The following is a 19,476-nucleotide window of genomic DNA, read 5'->3' on the forward strand; positions in this document are numbered from 1 at the left end:
AAGTTTCATGGACTTTCATCTGAAGATCCTTTTCAGTTTTTAACTGAATTCTTGTAGATATGTGATGCTGTTAAGACTAATGGAGTAGATCCTGAAGTCTACAGGCTTATGCTTTTCCCTTTTGCTGTAAGAGACAGAGCTAGAATCTGGTTGGACTCTCAACCCAAGGACAGCCTGAACTCTTGGGATAAGCTGGTCATGGCTTTCTTAGCCAAGTTCTTTCCTCCCCAAAAGCTTAGTAAGCTTAGAGTGGATGTTCAAACCTTCAGACAGAAGGAAGGTGAATCCCTCTATGAAGCTTGGGAGAGATACAAGCAACTGACCAAAAAGTGTCCTTCTGACATGCTTTCAGAATGGACCATCCTGGATATATTCTATGATAGTTTATCTGAGCTATCAAAGATGTCATTGGATACTTCTGCAGGTGGATCCATTCACCTAAAGAAAACGCCTACAGAAGCTCAAGAACTCATTAACATGGTTGCTAACAACCAGTTTATGTACACTTCTGAGAGGAATCCTGTAAGTAATGGGACGCCCCAAAGGAAAGGAGTTCTTGAAATTGATGCTTTGAATGTCATATTGGCTCAGAACAAACTATTGACTCAGCAGGTCAATATGATTTCTCAGAGTCTGAATGGAATGGAAGCTGCATCCAACAGTACTCAAGAGGCATCTTCTGAAGAAGAGGCTTATGATCCTGAGAACCCTGCAATAGCAGAGGTAAATTATCTAGGTGAACCTTATGGAAACACTTATAACCCCTCATGGAGAAATCACCCAAATTTCTCATGGAAGGATCAACAAAAGCCTCAACAAGGCTTTAAGAATGGTGGAAGAAACAGGTTTAACAGTAGTAAACATTTTCCATCATCCACTCAGCAACAGACAGAGAATTCTGAGCAGAATCTATCTAGCTTAGCAAATTTAGTCTCTGATCTATCTAAGGCCACTCTGAGTAAGAAGATCACTGAAACTCCTCCTAGTACTCTCCCAAGCAATACAGAAGAGAATCCAAAGAGAGAGTGCAAGGCCATTGATATAACCAACATGGCCGAATCCAAGGAGGAAGGGAAGGACGTGAATCCCAAGGAGGAAGACCTCCTGGGACGTCCAGTGATCAACAAGGAATTTTCCTTCGAGGAACCAAAGGACTCTGAGGCTCATCTAGAGACCATAGAGATTCCATTGAACCTCCTTATGCCCTTCATGAGCTCTGATGAATATTCTTCTTCTGAAGAGAATGAGGATGTTACTGAAGAGCAAGTTGCCAAGTACCTTAGTGCAATCATGAAGCTGAATGCCAAATTATTTGACAATGAGACTTGGGAAGATGAACCTCCCTTGCTCATCAATGAACTGAGTGATTTGGATCAACTGAGATTGCCTCAGAAGAAACAGGATCCTGGAAAGTTCCTAATACCTTGTACCATAGGCACCATGACCTTTGAGAAGGCTCTATGTGACCTTGGGTCAGGAATAAACCTCTTGCCACTCTCTGTAATGGAGAAACTGGGAATCTTTGAGGTACAAGCTGCTAAAATCTCATTAGAGATGGTAGACAATTCCAGAAAACAGGCTTATGGACAAGTAGAGGACATGTTAGTAAAGGTTGAAGGCTTTTACATCCCTGCTAATTTCATTATCCTAGATACTGGAAAGGATGAGGATGAATCCATCATCCTTGGAAGACCCTTCCTAGCCACAGCAAGAGTTGTGATTGATGTGGACAGAGGAGAATTGATCCTTCAACTAAATGAGGACTCCCTTATGTTTAAAACTCAAGGATATCTCTCTGTAACCATGGAGAGGAAGCTTGAAAAGCCTCTCTCACTGCAGAGTCAACCAGAGCCCCCACAGTCAAACTCTAAGTTTGGTGTTGGGAGGCCACAACCAAACTCTAAGTTTGGTGTTGAACTCCCATATCCAAACTCTAAGTTTGGTGTTGGGGAGTCTCAACAATGCTCTGAACATCTGTGAGGCTCCATGAGAGCCCACTGTCAAGCTATTGACATTAAAGAAGCGCTTGTTGGGAGGCAACCCAATTTTTATTTATCTAATTTTATTTTTATTTCTATTGTTCTTTCATGTTTTATTAGGTTCATGATCATGTGGAGTCACAAAATAAATAGAAAAATTAAAAACAGAATCAAAAACAGCAGAAGAAAAATCACACCCTGGAGGAAGGACTTACTGGCGTTTAAACGCTAGTAAGGAGCATCTGGCTGGCGTTCAACGCCAGAACAGAGCATGGATCTGGAGTTGAACGTCAGAAACAAGCAGCATCCTGGCGTTCAGACGGCAGGAATGCACAATGAGGAAAGCTGGCGCTGAACGCCAGAAACAAGCATAGAACTGGCGTTCGACGCCAGAAACATGCTGCATCTGGGCACTGAACGCCCAGAACAAGCATCAATTCGGCGTTTAAACGCCAGAATTGCATGCAAAGGCATTTTACATGCCTAATTGGTGCAGGGATGTAAATCCTTGACACCTCAGGATCTGTGGACCCTACAGGATCATCTCAGCATTTGTGGACCCCACAGGATCCCCACCTACCTCCACTCATACTCTTCCCTCTTCTCATTCATCCTCTCTTCCCAATAAACACCCTTCCCCAAAACCCTTCACAAATCACATCAAGCTCTCTTCCCTACTACCCCTTCACCATTCACATCCATCCACTCTTCCCCATAAACCTACCTCATAAACCCCATCTACCTTCAAAATTCAAAATCACTTTCCCACTCAAACCCACCCTAAATGGCCGAACCTAACCCCCATCCCTCCACTATATAAACCCCTCCATTCTTCCTCATTTTCACACAACACAACCCTCTCTTCCCCTTCTTGGCCGAAACACAACCCTCTCTCCCTCTCCTCCATTTCTTCTTCTTCTCCATCTCTTCTTTCTTCTCTTGCTCGAGGACGAGCAATATTCTAAGTTTAGTGTGGTAAAAGCATAAGTTTTTTGTTTTTCCATTACCATTGATGGCACCTAAGACCGGAGAATCCTCTAGAAAAGGGAAAGGGAAGACAAAAGTTTCCACCTCCGAGTCATGGGAGATGGAAAGATTCATCTCCAAAGCCCATCAAGACCACTTCTATGATGTTGTGGCCAAGAAGAAGGTGATCCCCGAGGTCCCTTTCAAACTCAAGAGAAATGAGTATCCGGAAATCCGACATGAAATCCAAAGAAGAGGTTGGGAAGTTCTAACAAACCTCATCCAACAAGTCAGAATTCTAATGGTTCAAGAGTTCTATGCCAATGCATGGATCACCAAGAACCATGATCAAAGTAAGAACCCGAACCCAAAGAGTTATCTCACCATGGTTCGGGGGAAATACTTAGATTTTAGTCCGGAAAATGTGAGGTTGGCATTTAACTTGCCTATGATGCAAGGAGATGCACGCCCCTACACTAGAAGGGTCAACTTTGATCAAAGGTTGGACCAAGTCCTCATGGACATATGTGTGGAAGGAGCTCAATGGAAGATTGACTCAAAAGGAAAACCGGTTCAACTTAGAAGACTGGACCTTAAGCATGTGGCTAGAGGATGGTTGGAGTTCATCTAATGCTCAATCATTCCCACTAGCAACCGGTCTGAAGTTACCATAGACCGGGCCATCATGATCCACAGTATCATGATTGGAGAGGAAGTAGAAGTTCATGAAGTCATCTCCCTTGAACTCTACAAAATAGCCGAAAAGCCCTCTCCCTTGGCAAGGCTAGCTTTTCCTCATCTTATTTACCATCTATGTTACTCAGCTGGAGCTTCCATAGAAGGAGACATTCCCATTGAGGAAGAGAAGCCCATCACTAAGAAAAGGATGGAGCAAACAAGAGAGCCCACTCATGGAGCTTAAGAAACGCATGAGGAAGCTCACCATCAAGAAATCCCTGAGATACCTCAAGGGATGCACTTTTCTGCATAGAATTTTTGGGAGCAAATCAACACCTCCCTAGGAGAATTAAGTTCCAACATGGGACAATTAAGGGTGGAACATCAAGAGCACTCCATCATCCTCCATGAAATTAGAGAAGATCAAAAAGCAATGAGGGAGGAGCAACAAAGACAAGGAAGAGACATAGAAGAGCTCAAGGACATCATTGGTTCCTCAAGAAGAAAACGCCACCATCACTAAGGTGGACTCATTCCTTGTTCTTAAATTTTCTATTTTTCATTTTCTTTATATTAAGTGCTTATCTATGTTTGTGTCTTATTACATGATCATTAGTAATTAGCAACTATGTCTTAAAAGTTATGAATGTCCTATGAATCCATCACCTCTCTTAAATGAAAAATGTTTTAATTCAAAAAAAAAAGAAGTACATGAGTTTCGAATTTATCCTTGAACTTAGTTTAATTATATTGATGTGGTGACAATACTTTTTGTTTTCTGAATGAATGCTTGAACAGTGCATATGTCTTTTGAAGTTGTTGTTTATGAATGTTAAATATGTTGGCTCTTGAAAGAATGATGACAAGGAGACATGTTATTTGATAATATGAAAAATCATAAAAATGATTCTTGAAGCAAGAAAAAGCAGTGAATACAAAGCTTGCAGAAAAAAAAAAGCGAAAAAAAAGAGAGAAAAAGCAAGCAGAAAAAGCCAAAAGCTCTTAAAACCAAAAGGCAAGAGCAAAAAGCCAATAACCCTTAAAACAAAAAGGCAAGGGTAAAGAAAAAGGATCCCAAGGCTTTGAGCATCAGTGGATAGGAGGGCCTAAAGGAATAAAATCCTGGCCTAAGCGGCTAAACCAAGCTGTCCCTAACCATGTACTTGTGGCGTGAAGGTGTCAAGTGAAAACTTGAGACTGAGAGGTTAAAGTCAAGGTCCAAAGCAAAAAAAAGAGTGTGCTTAAGAACCCTGGACACCTCTAATTGGAGACTTTAGCAAAGCTGAGTCACAATCTGAAAAGGTTCACCAGTTATGTGTCTGTGGCATTTATGTATCCGATGGTAATACTGAAAAACAAAGTGCTTAGGGCCACGGCCAAGACTCATAAAGTAGCTGTGTTCAAGAATCAACATACTGAACTAGGAGAATCAAGAACACTATCTGAACTCTGAGTTCTTATAGATACCAATCATTCTGAACTTCAATGGATAAAGTGAGATGCCAAAACTATTCAAGAGGCAAAAAGCTACAAGTCCCGCTCATCTGATTGGAGCTAAGTTTCATTGATAGTTTGGAATTTATAGTATATTCTCTTCTTTTTATCCTATTTGATTTTCAGTTGCTTGGGGACAAGAAACAATTTAAGTTTGGTGTTGTGATGAGCGGATAATTTATACGCTTTTTGGCATTATTTTTAGTATGTTCTTAGTAGGATCTAGTTACTTTTAGGGATGTTTTTATTAGTTTTTATGTTAAATTCACATTTCTGGACTTTACTATGAGTTTGTATGTTTTTCTGTGATTTCAGGTATTTTCTGGCTGAAATTGAGGGACTTGAGCAAAAATCAGATTCAGAGGTTGAAGAAGGACTGCTGATGTTGTTGGATTCTGACCTCCCTGCACTCAAAGTGGATTTTCTAGAGCTACAGAACTCAAAATGGCTCGCTTCCAATTGCGTTGGAAAGTAGACATCCAGGGCTTTCCAGCAATATATAATAGTCCATACTATTGAAAGATGACACAAAAAAGCATTGCACGCCAGTTCTACGCTGCAGTCTAGAGTTAAACACCAGAAACACGTCACGAACCAGAGTTGAACGCCAAAAACATGTTACAACTTGGCGTTCAACTCCAAAAGAAGCCTCTACACGTGTAAACTTCAAGCTCAGCCCAAGCACACACCAAGTGGGCCCCGAAAGTAGATTTATGCATCAATTACTTACTTCTGTAAACCCTAGTAACTAGTTTAGTATAAATAGGACTTTTTACTATTGTATTTACATCTTTGGAACATCTTTAGTTTCATCTTTTGGACGTTTAGTTCTGAGATCACGTTTGGGGGCTGGCCATTCGGCCATGCCTGAACCTTCATCACTTATGTATTTTCAACGGTAGAGTTTCTACACTCCATTGATTAAGGTGTAGAGCTCTGCTGTTCCTCAAAGATTAATGCAAAGTACTACTATTTTTTTATTCAATTCAACTTATTCCGCTTCTAAGATATCCATTCGCACCTAAGAACATGATGAATGTGATGATTATGTGACGCTCATCATCATTCTCACTTATGAACGCGTGCCTGACAAACACTTCCGTTCTACACGCAAACAAGCTAGAATGAGTATCTCTTAGATATCTAATATAGAGGACCGAGTCTGAGATATTAGTATCTTCGTGGTATAAGTTAGAACCCATGGATGGCCATTCCTGAGATCCGAAAAATCTAAACCTTGTCTGTGGTATTCCGAGTAGGATCTGGGAAGGGATGGCTGTGACGAGCTTCAAACTCGCGAGTGCTGGGCGTAGTGACAGACGCAAAAGGAGGGTGAATCCTATTCCAGTATGATCGAGAACCTCCAGATGATTAGCCGTGCCGTGACAGAGCATTTGGACCTTTTTCACAGAGAGGATGGGATGTAGCCATTGACAACGGTGATGCCTTACATAAAGCTTGCCATGGAAAGGAGTAGGATTGATTGGATGAAGACAGTAGGAAAGCAGAGATTAGAGGAACGAAAGCATCTCTATATGCTTATCTGAAATTTCCACCAATGAATTACATAAGTACCACTATCCTATTTTATATTTTATTTATTTTCATCCACTATAATTTCTAAATACAATTTAATCCGCCTGACTGAGATTTACAAGGTGCCCATAGCTTACTTCAAGCCGACAATCTCCGTGGGATCGACCCTTACTCACGTAAAGTTTATTACTTGGACGACCCAGTGCACTTCCTGGTTAGTTGTACGAAGTTGTTAAACAGATATAAGATCATGAACATGCGTATTGAGTTTTTAGCGCCGTTACCAAGGAATGGAATGATCACAATTTCTCACACCATACAGCTCCCGATAATCGTAAGCTTCTGAGCCTGTTGGTGAAGGCTGTGGTGGAGCTCCTACACCTGGAGCCTAAAATCCATGCCATCCTCAGGCTGGATGACTCAACTGGTGGCGAAGCCTAACGACAGCCTCAATATCGAGGTGCGAAGGATGCTAGCAAAGAATGACCCCATCCCGTATACTCGGTTCTTGTATGGGGCTAAAGCAGTGTTGCGACAAACCGCATCAGGGTCGACGACTGAGGCCACAGATCCATCTGCGATGTCCTCCCCACTTTGCTGAGACTACTGAGACTGTTGAGTCGTGTCCTCTAGTCTCTGTGTGTAGGACTCCTATGCAATTAACACAAGTTACTGTGATTAGTAAGATAGATATATAGTTAATTTCTAATAATTTTGTAGCAGAAGATAATCAGATGTATCTTTACTCATATAATGGTCCTGAGACCGTTGATAAACAAATCTCATTTTGTTCTCCTTCAGCGTGTAAGTGTACTTGAACGTCTCCGCCAATTTGGCCTTGTGTTCCAACGACTTCAACTACATTAGTTGCATTGAAATACAAAATTATTAGAATGCGTAATAATGATATGCAAAACAGAAAATATAACGAAGCTATTAAGAATACTAAACAAACTACATACCATCCTGGCCTTCATTCTCATGAAGGTCACCGAGCCGCCGATATACTTGGATGACCTGAGCGATGCCCTATTAGCTCGGCTAGTGAGGCGCCGATGCCTGTACCCCGCATCGGTCTCCCAATGAGCTAACAAACCCTTCTTTACCTCCGATCAAAGCCAGCTTATTCGCTGGTCCCGCCCATGATGAACATCATCCAGGATCTACTGGAGCCGCTGACCCATCCTATGGTCGAATATCTTCTAGATGGCCAGGTCTTATACAGCATCCCAAATGAAGTGCAGCTGCAACAACGAAGCTTTTTTTTTTTTGGTGACTGAAATAAATTAAACAAAGAAAAACAAAAGAAACAAAACAAGGAACTGCTTAAATAGAGGGACAGTCCCGTTTAAGACTACTCTTAAACTCCTCCCAAGGTGAAAGAAGCTCCACATGCGAAAGTTGTAACTTCATCGCCATCTTTGCCATAGTATCTGCCACCGTGTTTGCATCTCTCATAATCAAACGAAAGTCAACACGCCAATTCCAATGCATGATATCTCTTATTTTGAGCACCAGTGGATCAATAAACCCAAAACCATCTTGAGTAACAAGATTAAATGCTTCCACACAATCTGTCTCACAAATAACATCTCGTTGACCCACATCCCAAGCTAAGAGATATCCTCTCCAAATAGCAAACAATTCTCCTTGAAGAATACTATTACTCTCAATCATTCCCAAACACCCCCTTTGCCAGCTCCCATTACAATCTCTAATAACACAAGCAAAACCAACACTATCACCCGAACCAAAATAACTAGCATCACAATTAATCTTAAAAGTACCAATGGATGGGGGATTCCAAAAACCATTTAGAGTAGAGGGAAGGGACATACGTTGTAATTCAAAAATATTTCTAAGCTCCTTTTCTGAAGTTAATGCCAGACAAATGACTTTTTCCGGAGGCCAAGTTTCATGGGGATTAAAGATGTCGTTATTCCTTGCTCGCCATATCCACCAAAGTCCCGAAAAGAACTTGAACGGGTGCTCTCTGCTATGATACAAGAACCAGTTCTTCAAATCCAAAGGATGACAAGGAATATCCAACCTTTGCCAGACAAGCTGAGCTTTTGGACAATCCCGAATACAATGTATAACCGATTCCTGGCTAGAAAGACATCTTGGACACCTATCTGATGACGACATCCCTCTTCTAAAGCGAAAACTTGCAGAAGGAAGAGCCTCCTTAAGACACAACCAAGCCAAAAATTTATGCTTTTCCGGAACGAAGCTTTAAATTTAAGGAAACAAGATAGAGGATATAAACTAGCTAAAAAGGTATAAAATAGAAACAATGAAAGTAATTACCGACCATTTCTTAAACCAGCGTTGTCTGGTCTCAGCGGGGGATCTTTGTGTAGCTAGGCCAGGACTGGTTGTGAATCACCTTGATGACATTCGTCGTCTCCTGAGTACACGCATTTGGATTCGACAAAAACCTAACAACAACTCACAAACAAGAATCAACCATAATCATTAAATCTAGAAAATAATAACTAGCAATCCAAATCAACCTACTAAATCCAGTAAACAGGAATCAGGTTTCAGGAACTTTCAGCAATAACAGGAATCATAATCAGGAAAACTAAAAAATAATAACTAGTAATTAACACTAAAATAAACTGAACTAGAAATAACTCAGGCACTTTCAACAATAACCAAGAATAGGAAATACATGAGAATTGAACGTGTTACTTTTCCCGTGCCACCATCATGCCAAATGTGCAAATGTGTGGTGCGAGGTGTGAAGGGGCATCAGCTATTATTGTGACTTGACTCTGGGGCCATGGCATCTGTCGCTCGAGTCACCATGGATGCGGGCTACTGAGGAGTAAGAGGCAGCATCCCACCGTGGATGGAGGTAAGTAGTTGGGGTTAGGAACCATGATGAATGGCTACTCTGCTAAACTCACAACCTATGGTGCCACCGGCGTAGTCGGAGTAGAGGGAGAGGATCCAGAAGTCTCGGGGGTACCTGAAAAAATCCTCCCTCTACCCCGACCACGACTAGCAGCCTAATTCGTAGCACCTCTGCCTATTGACATGTCTGCATATATCAAATTATCAAACAATCTCAGTAATAATTTCTCAATAAAATAGTCATCAACATAGTAATTAATAGCAATTAATACAATTAGACAATTTCAAATACTTCAACAATGCAAAACCTAATGAATTGAATGAAACACAACTTAATCAACATAAATCCACTAAGATTACAAACCTAAACTGAACTAACTTTGAAACTGATTCAAAATTAAAATTCTAATTCTACTCAAACCTAAACTAAATTAAACCAAAGTTAAAAAAATATCAAACAATTTCAGCAATAATTTCTCAATAAAACAGTCATCAACACAACAATTAACACAATTAGACAATTCCAAACTAAAGTGAACTAACTTTGAAATCGATTCAAAACTAAAATTTAAATTCTATTTAAACCTAAACTACATTAAACTAAAATTAAATGAATTGGAAAAGAGTTGTTCATTGAACTTGTAATGAAAAACAACATAAATAAGGGAAGACGTGGATGTTGCAGTGGTGGTCATCAAAGTTACTGTGGTAGTAGATGGTGGTGAAGGCAGATGGTGGTGATGGAAGACGGTAGTGACGACGAAGGAGAGAGAGAGAGAGAAGGAGGTAGGAGAAGAAGGAGAAGAAAGAGGGGGGTGGCGACGACAGAGAGGGGTTGACGACGGCGGTACGCTCGGCATCGACGGGAGAGAGCAGGGAATGGAAGTGGTGGCGGTTATGAGAGAGAGGGTGGAGATGAAGAGAGAGAGAGCGTGAAATTTGAAATGGGGGATACGATGTTCGCGCTTTCATTTAGGGCACTGTTACCGTCAGATTAATCTAATGGTAACGTTTTCGTATGCCTAAAATGCAGCGTTTCACTAAACATTATTACCGTCAGATCTTCCTGCCGGTAAATCCGACGGTAGTGGGCGCGCCAAAAATTTCTTTTTCCTTCCAAATATTACTATTGACGTTACTATTGGAAACGTTATTCTAATGGTAATATTTTAGGGTTATGAATTTGCTACCTAATCCAACGATAAAACCGACGAAAATCTTGCCGCTAACATTCGATGCTAAATTCGACGATACTCAACATTTTTCTTGTAGTGACATGTACCTAGAACATGAAACTTTGTCCAGTGATGCCAATGAAGCAAGGAAATTGCGACTTAAAGCAGCTAAAAAATCCTTGATAAATGGACAACTATATAAGAGGGGAATATACCAGCCATTGTTAAAATGTTTGAGTCCTCAATAAACAATGTATGTATTGTAGGAAGTTCATGAGGGATGTTGTAGACATCATTTGGAGGCTAAGTTATTAGCCTAGAAAGTCATCTGAGTAGGATATTTTTGGCCTACCCTTATCAAGGATGCCATGGAATATCTGAAAAAGTGTGACAAATGTTAGTTGCACGGGAACCTTCATCAGGCACCCCTTCACAAACTAGTGTCTATTTTCTAAACAAGACCATTTGCTAAGTGGGGCTTGAATTTGCTGGGACCTTTCCCATAAGTACTCGGCCAGGTAAAATATCTCATAGTGGCTATAGATTATTTTACAAAATGGATTGAAGCTAAGCCACTGTCAAGTATTAGTTCTGCTCAGTGTCAGAAATTCGTTTGGAGGGAAGTCATCACAAGGTTTGGGATCCCAGAAGTAGTGGTCACAGACAATGGGACTCAACTCACAGACTCCAAATTTTTGGAAGTACTAAGTGGGTTAGGGACTTGGCAAATATTCGCCTCGATTGAACACCCATAGGCAAATGGAAAAGCTGAAGCTGCTAACAAAGTGATCCTAAATGGGTTGAAAAAATAATTAGACGAGTCTCCAAGTTCCTAGGCTGACGAGATGTGGTCAGTATTATGGTCTTATTGGATTACGGTCCAATCTACTACCAAGGAAACACCTTTCAGACTCATGTGTGGGGAAGAAGCAGTTATCCCAATAGAAGTTGGTTGAGCCTAAGTTGCCTAACCTAAGAATGCTCTTAGAGACCTTGCGAACTCGTGAGAACATGGATTGATTAATGAGGTAAGAAATGCGGCTAACCTAGCTAAACAAGCCTTGAAGCAAAAGGTGGCTAAAAGATACAATAGCAAAGTCCGACCTAAAAGTTTCCAAGCCAAAGACCTAGTATTGAAGCAGGCAGATGCCAGAACCCCCAGAACTCAGGGTAAGTTAGCCCCAACTTGGAAGGGCCCTTTCAGGATAAAAGAAGTACTGGGGAAAAGAGCCTACAAGATAGAAACATTGGAAGGTTCCGATATTCCGAGAAGCTGGAATGCAACCCACTTGAAGAGATACTATTCTTAGAATTTGTTATCGATAGAACTATGAGTAGAATAAAGGCACTCTTTTCCTAGGTACTGATAAACCACAATTTTATGGTTTATCTTGTATTGGATTTAGTGGATTTTATTAACTTTCCTTACATTTATTCACTAAAATAGCATGGGTTTTTAAATTCTTCCTAAATTGTGCTTAAGAGTAAAAACATGCTTTTTAGGCCCTTAATTTGCCAAATTTAATTCACTTTAATTCCATTCGATGCTTTTATGTGCTTGTTAAGTGATTTCATGCTTAGAAGCCAAAGATTGGATTGAAGAAATGAAGAAAAAGTATGGAAAAGTGGAGAATTCATGAAGAAATGAAGTTTTGGAATTCTGTCCAGTTGCGCGAACGCATGCCTTGCGTGTACGCATGACCTGAGATTTCGCTATGTTGCACGTATGTGTGACCTTCTGCGTACGCGTGACAAGAAGCACATGACTCACTTAAAGAAAATGTGGCTGGCGATTTCTGGACCTCTTTAAGCTTAGATCCAACTCATTTCTGAAGTATTTGAGGCAAAATTCAAAAATGAACAAGGGAAGAGCAATTAGGTTTAGTTTAGAACATGCTTTAGGTTATATTCTAGAGAGAGAAATTCTCTCTTCACTCTAGAATTAAGGCAGATTTAGGTTGATTTCCTCTTAGATTTAGGTTTTGATCTTGTGTTGATTTAGTTTTCCTTGTAATTTCTTATTATTGCATCCTTGTTCTCTTAGTTTTACATGTTGTTTCTTTTATTTGGTCACTTTTATGTTTATGAACTCTTGCTGATTTTGATTTCTATTAATGTAATTTGATGTTTCTATATTTATTATTGCTTAATTGAGTTGCTATTATTATTTTCTTGCATTTGGTAGTTGTAGATTTTATGATTATTGCCATTTTACCATGCTTTATGTTTATGCACCCCAAGTGTTTAATAAAATGCTTAGTTTAGTTTTAGAGTAGATTTTAGCACTCTTGACTTGAGATTGAGAACTTAGGTTCCTTGATGTCATTATGTCCAGTGTGATTGGTAATTTAGGATTGTTAATTAGTTTTATGATCAATTATGTCCACTTGACTTCACCCTCTGATGTTAGAGGAAAACTAAGTGGAATTAATCCTTTGTAATTACCATGTTGTGGTCAATGATCTAGATAGGAAGCCTTGACTCTTGATCCTTTCCATGAGTGCCTTTTAGCATTTGATTTCTTTCTTTGATCTTTACTTTCTTACAGATTTACATTTCTTGTTCATCATACTAAAAACCCCAAAAATTCTCATAACCAATAGCATGCATACTTCCCTGCAATTCCTTTGAGAGACAACCCGAGGTTTAAATACTCTCGGTTTTTATTGGTTTGACTAAAGTGATAAACAAAATTAAATTTCAATTGGAGGAGTTAATTGTTGGTTTGGATCTATACTTCGACGAGATTATTTTTTTGTGAAAATTTTAAACCGACGATTTTCCTACATCAGGTACCTAGGTTTTTAAAGAGGCCTCATAGCTTTGGTTTCTTTTGTATCCAGCAAATAAGAATCCTTTGTATTTTTACATTACATATGAACGATCATTAAGTCTTCAAAATATCTTTTCAGTAAAATATCTCCTCAGTTTGTGTGAAATCAAATTTGGGTTGAAACTAAAAATCGAAGTAAAATGGTTTAACAAGTACTAAACAAAATAAGATCCAATATTTTAATGTATCAAAACAGTAAAAATGTTAGAGCATATAAAGTTAATCCCGATTACATGGGAAAAGCACCGCACAAAAGGCACTACACAAAAGTACCAAGAGTTCAAAACTACCAAGTTCATTACACTTAGGAAAATATTATAAAAACCACTACAAAATAGAAACAACTTTTTCATCCACCACTTTCTTGAAAGTATCAACTTCGGTGATGTCCAAGTCGGGAGCTCTCAGTCTAATTTAGTCAAGGATGTTCTGCTTAGCATCAAAAACTCCATCCACGACAGCACGCTTCGCTTTCTGAACCAAGAGTTTGAGTTCCCAAATCTTTCCTACAAGCTCAGAAACTTGCTTCTTCAGATTCTCCCCCTTCAAGTCGGAAGCAACCTTTGCCTCTTTCAAAATTTTTACCTCATTTTCAAAGGAAGTCTACCTCTCCTGAAGAGCAGTAACCCAGGTTTTTAGCTTTTGAATTTGAGCATTAGCATCGGCAATTATTTTATCCTTCGATAGGAAATATAAGTGGAGATTTAAAATTTCTAACTCCGTATCTCGCATATATGTGGCTGAATGGAGGAGCATTCTTTGAACACGGGGAAGGGTGTCCTACAGGGGCATCTTAGTGAGCCCTAATCTCTTGTCCTCGTTCATGACATGATGATCCACGAAATCAGGGGCCCGAAAACCTTTATCTAGTACTTACCCAAATGATGATGGAGCCAAAACATCGGCATCATCCTTTCTGGTGCCCTTCAATTTTTTCTTTTGGGGAGAGTGGTTAGGGAAATCTTCCTCCAGTATATGGACCTTAGGACCTTACCCCTCTCCACTCTCCTCAATCCTTTGAGGTTGCGACTGACGACTGATAGTGGCAGAAGAAGAAACTTTATCACCACCTGCACTAATCAGCAGTTGAGCTTCCAACCTCTTCTTCATGGTAGCATGGTGGCAAGTCCCCTGCCCATATCAACTAAAATAAGATTATAATATTTTGGTAAGGTAATGAAATCATGAGTATACGAAATCATGCATATAAAAGGAAGCGAGAAACAAAGCTTACTGATAGCATTCCGAGCAGCTGGTTCATTCACTATTATATCTCTCAAGCTAAGAGAGTGTTCATTCCACAGCATCATTAACATATTAATGCTCACAAGCTCAAAAGCATTTACACCACCAGCTCGGATTTTTGGAGAAGACACGTAATTCCAGTATAAGTTAAACTTCTTTGCACCTTCTAAGGTCATGAAAGAAGGAGTTGTACCCTCTACTCTTTCAATCTAAAAAAAACTTTTCTTTAAAATCATGGTAAGACTCTTCAAATAAATTAAAAAAATTTTTTATTCTGAACACCTTGGAAGGAGATGAACCCACGTCCTTGTGATATAAAGGGAACTGTCAAAGTAAAGAAATAAAAGAAAATCCTAAGAGAGGGTTAGATATCTAAAAATGAGCATAAAAGCTTGAAATAGCGAATAATGGCCTAGCTATTTGGATGAAGTTGGAGGGGGCACACCCAGTGTGAGTTAACACACTCACTTGGAAGTTGGTAAAAAGAAGTCGAACCCCAATTCGGGAGAATAGGGTGTCGTACATGCACAACCAGTCCAGGACCATGCCAGCATGTTCGTTGATATGGCACAACGGATTCCCAGACCAAGGAACCGAGAAAATGTACAAATTACTTAAATTAGAATCGAAAATAACCCTAGCTTCCCTCAGGTTATCAAGCACTTATTGTGTTATGGTGGAGGGGGTGGCCTTAACCTCCTCAGAGATGTAACACCCTAATTATCCTAAGCTTTACCTCGCGTCGTAAAGCAAAGGTTAATCAAAGGTTAGGACAGTTCTAAGTTCATACATATAATATATATAGAAAGAATTAATATCATCTAGAAGCCCGATGAAGGATATAGCTCAAAACCAAGATTTAAAAGCGCAAAATGTACTAACGAAGCTACTAACTTGAAGCAAAAGATATATACATAATATAACAAAAGTATAGAGTATAATATCATAAGAGACTAGGCATGGCTCGTGGAGTTTAAGCCAGCTAGCTATATACAAACATACATGATCCAGACAGTAAAATTAGCTTATACAAGTTTTTCTCTCTCAAATACAAGCCTCTAGGCAAAACAAAATACAAAAGTGAGAGATGTATAAACAAAATAAATCAAAAAAACTCCAAGAGTAACAGGATCCTCCGCTTCTGTCACCATCCAAACAACTCACCGAGGTGGGTTGCGACCTACATCTGAAAAACACAACAGAAAGATGGTATGAGAACCAGAGGTTCTCAGTATAGTAACAGTGTCCAGTAAAGTAGGATATAAGCTCCAGGATGCCAAAGGCAGTCTTAAACTTCATATCCATCACAAGATTTATCTTGAAGCATACTAAAACATTGAGACATAACTTAAACCACAATATAATAATAGGGTAATGTGAATATAACTTAGGGGATTACTAACTAGACTAAACACCGCTGTCCCACAGCCTTCACTAACCTACCCTCCGTGCGATCCCGTCGCCACCGCTAACCTAACCTTCTCAGCGCCAGACAAACACAGATAATACAAGCAAGGAAAAAATAGGTAATATTCAAATATATAACAAGAAATTCAAGAAGCAAGTTGACATATTATACAATTAGGCAAACCTAAGTAAGCAAAGCAAACATACACATAAACGATGCACATGATGAATGTCTATCCTATTGGCTCGTAATATCACTTGTAGGTCTATGAATGCCAACCCGACACATCCTTTCGGATGTTGCCTTTCTGCCACGTCTGAGGATATAGCGCCTGGCACGCTTTTGTTCCGAGAATATAGTGCCTGGCACACTCTTGCGGTAGAGAAGGAAAACAACAACAACATTTATTTCATCATAAATCATTCCAAGGATATAGTGTCTGGCACACTGTCTACATCCCACAAGTCCATCGACCTTAAATCATCACCAGTCATCACCATTCTCATCTCAAATCACTTTCAGTTATCAATCCTCAACATTTCGAGGATATAGTGCATGACACACTCTCTTTCAAACACTATCAGTCCAAGGATAGAGTGCCTGGCACACTCTCAACATTCATAGAGATCATCATTCCTTTCTGCGTCCTCAATTCATCGCAACCATCATCAATGCATAATTTCAATTCCGAACTCATTAGTTCATCCTTTCCTCAATTCATATACCATTCTTCATTCTCACTCCACCAAACCCATCCTCAGTACACTAGAAACCTAGCCTCCGTTCTCTAACTTTTCAAAGAAATACCAAATGAAATCCTCCTAGGACCTTCCGCATATCTGATACCCGAATATAAGCCCAAAAGTCTTAAAATGGTGTTACAGAAGCTTACAATCTTGTTGGAAAGGTCAAATAGTTGAAAACAAAATTTGAATTTGAGAAACAGGGCGTATGTGTACACATAGAGGTGTGCGTACGCACAGGTACCAAAATTCACAATGTCTGTTCGCTCGCACAACCTGTGCTAGCGCCCTCAACAGACTGACCTTCCCAACCTGTGCGTGCGCACAAGGCTGTATGTACGCACATGTTGCAAATCCTCATTGGTATGTGCGCGCACAAGCTGTGCTAGTGCTGCAAACAGAGAGCCGTCCCCTGCGTGTGCGGACGCACAGGTCTGTGTGTGCGCACAGATTAGAATTCTTACAGGGTTATGCGTGCGCACAAGGCTGTGTGTGCGCACATACCAGAAATCATAAAATTATGCAACTTTGCAAAATTTCAGATTTTTAACACCAATCTTTGTATGATCACAACTCCCTCTACCAAAGAGTTTTCAATGGACTTTAATTCTAAACAAATTTCAATAAATTTCGAAAACTGAGGCATGAGTTATGATCAAACAAAATTCACCAAAAACTAAACTTTTACCAACACTCACAAAATCTCAATTTACCAATTTTCACAAACCACATCCAACCAAAACAATACCACACTCCCAATTTCAACACAATCTACCCTATGGGTCACCATTCATCATTCACACCAATTTTTCCCATCACACTTCATCATTCTCAATCTCAATTCTGAAACATATAACCTCACAAACAATTTTTCCACCAATACATTCACCAAACATCATTCTATCATCAATTTCAATATCAATCTCCCATATCCAACTACCAACATCAATGTAACCATTTATCAATCATTCCAAATCATCAATTACCATTCCAATAACCTTGACTTCACATATATCATATCAAACCACTTTTAAATCCACACAATCATTCATCCTCATCATATCAAGATTAATCATTATAAATAAACTCAAAATTCCTCAACCTGTCATAAATCATCATACATCAACATTCAACACTCAACAACCATTTTAATTCAAACATAACCTATAGGCTACTAGCCTAAGTGTCCATGAATATTATATACTACATGGAGGAAATCAAAATCATACCTTGACCGATTCCCAATATGAACTAAAACTCCAAAAGAGCACAAGTTGAGCTTCCAACCACAAGCAAGCCTCCAATATGACTCCAACAAGCACCAACAAGCTCCAAAAGCTCCCAAACTCACAACAATCAAGCTATATACACACAAATCATAACTAATCAATCTGGGGCTCAACATAATCATAAAATCACAAGGGTTTCAAGAGCTCTTACCTTGTCCAACAGTTTTGGAAGCCAAAACCATAAGCAATCAAGTGCTAGAGTGTACCTAAACACCCAAAACACAAGATTTCACTCAAAACCAAACCCTAAAACTCGAATTTCACAAGGGCACGAAAACTGGACAAGGACACTTGGAAGGCTTAGCACAAAGCTTGGATAGAAGTGACAAGCTCGGCAAGAGCTTCGCGTAGCCGCTGACGGCACGTAAATCGGAGTACCGTAGCTCGAGATATTGCGGATTAAAGTGATGTGTGAATAGTGCTCTTCTCTCTTCTCTTTCTTTTCTCAATTTTCTGGTGTGTGTGTTGCGTTGTGGCTGAAGGGTTCCTGGTGTACGAATTGTGAATCACACTTTTCACAATGCGTACCACTAACAAGCAAGTGTACTGGGTCGTCCAAGTAATACCTTACGTGAGTAAGGGTCGAATCCCACGGAGATTGTTGGTTTGAAGCAATATATGGTTATCTTGTAATTCTTAGTCAGGAAGTCAATTATATTTATCAGTTGAATTGCGAATAAACAAGAGAGCATGGATTAAAGGTTACTTGTTGTGTAGTAATGGAGAATATGTTGGAGTTTTGGAGATGCTTTGTGTTCTGAATCTCTGCTTTCCTCTATCTTCTGATTCAAGCATGCACGTCCTCCTATGGCAAGCTGTGTGTTGGTGGACCACCGTTGTCAATGGCTACCATCCATCCTTCCAGTGAAAATGGTCCGGGTGCGCTGTCACCGCACGGCTAATCATCTGCAGGTTCTCAATCGTACCAGAATAGGATTTACTATCCTTTTGCGTCTGTCACTACGCCCAGCACTCACGAGTTTGAAGCACGTCACAGTCATTCAATCCCAGAGTCCTACTCGGAATACCACAGACACGGTTTAGACTTTCCGGACTCTCATGAATGCCACCATCAATCTAGCTTATACCACGAAGATTCTGGTTAAGAGATCTAAGAGATACTCATTCAATCTAAAGTAGAACGGAAGTGGTTGTCAGGCACGCGTTCATAGGGAATGATGATGATTGTCACGTTCATCACATTCAGGTTGAAGTGCGAATGAATATCTTAGATAGAAACACGCATGTTGAATAGAAAACAGAAATAC

The 19,476-nt window shown here is 39.8% G+C and overlaps 1 non-coding gene across 1 annotated transcript; it reads right to left on the bottom strand.

The window, feature by feature from the left end:
* Window positions 1-240: 240 nt before the first annotated feature.
* Window positions 241-348, bottom strand: LOC148553853 (small nucleolar RNA R71). The gene has a single exon (XR_015893118.1). It is a non-coding gene; the product is annotated as a small nucleolar RNA R71 (small nucleolar RNA).
* Between the last annotated feature and the right edge of the window lie 19,128 nt (window positions 349-19,476).

The sequence above is a fragment of the Arachis ipaensis genome, chromosome B7 (genome assembly GCF_059453495.1).
Source record: "Arachis ipaensis isolate K30076 ecotype BB chromosome B7, ASM5945349v1, whole genome shotgun sequence".
Taxonomy (NCBI): Eukaryota; Viridiplantae; Streptophyta; class Magnoliopsida; order Fabales; family Fabaceae; genus Arachis; species Arachis ipaensis.